The sequence below is a fragment of the Microtus ochrogaster genome, chromosome 10 (genome assembly GCF_000317375.1).
Source record: "Microtus ochrogaster isolate Prairie Vole_2 chromosome 10, MicOch1.0, whole genome shotgun sequence".
NCBI classification, from domain to species: domain Eukaryota; kingdom Metazoa; phylum Chordata; class Mammalia; order Rodentia; family Cricetidae; genus Microtus; species Microtus ochrogaster.
Genome location: NC_022016.1, coordinates 64,796,472 through 64,796,979, shown reverse-complemented (window position 1 = coordinate 64,796,979; position 508 = coordinate 64,796,472).

The window sequence follows — 508 nt, the reverse complement described above, 5'->3', positions numbered from 1 at the left end:
TTATTGTTTTTGGTTTTTCGAGACAGTGTTTCTCTGTAGCTTTGGTGCCTGTCCCAGAACTAGCTCTTGTAGACCAGGCTGGCCTCGAACTCCCAGAGATCCGCCTGCCTCTGCCTTCTGAGTGCTGGGATTAAAGGCGTGTGCCACCACTGCCCAGCTCAACCCTATTATTTTATCCTTATATGTTTGGATGATCTGTTATTAAGTAAGTATTTATAATCATTAAATACTTCCATCATATTAAAACATTTATAAATACATAATTTTATTTTACTACATATACCTTGAAAAGAAATTTTTAATTTAAAGTTCCTATGGGGTGTAGGACTAGAACCCAGGGGTAAAATACTTAAGTCATGTGCACAGGTCCTAGGTGCTCCTGAACTTGGCATTATTATAAATATATTAGTCATAATATTAATGCTTACATTACTTGATGTTGGTATACTAACTCTGATTATCTTTTGTTATTATTCCTACATCATATGTATTTTGATACTATTACTTT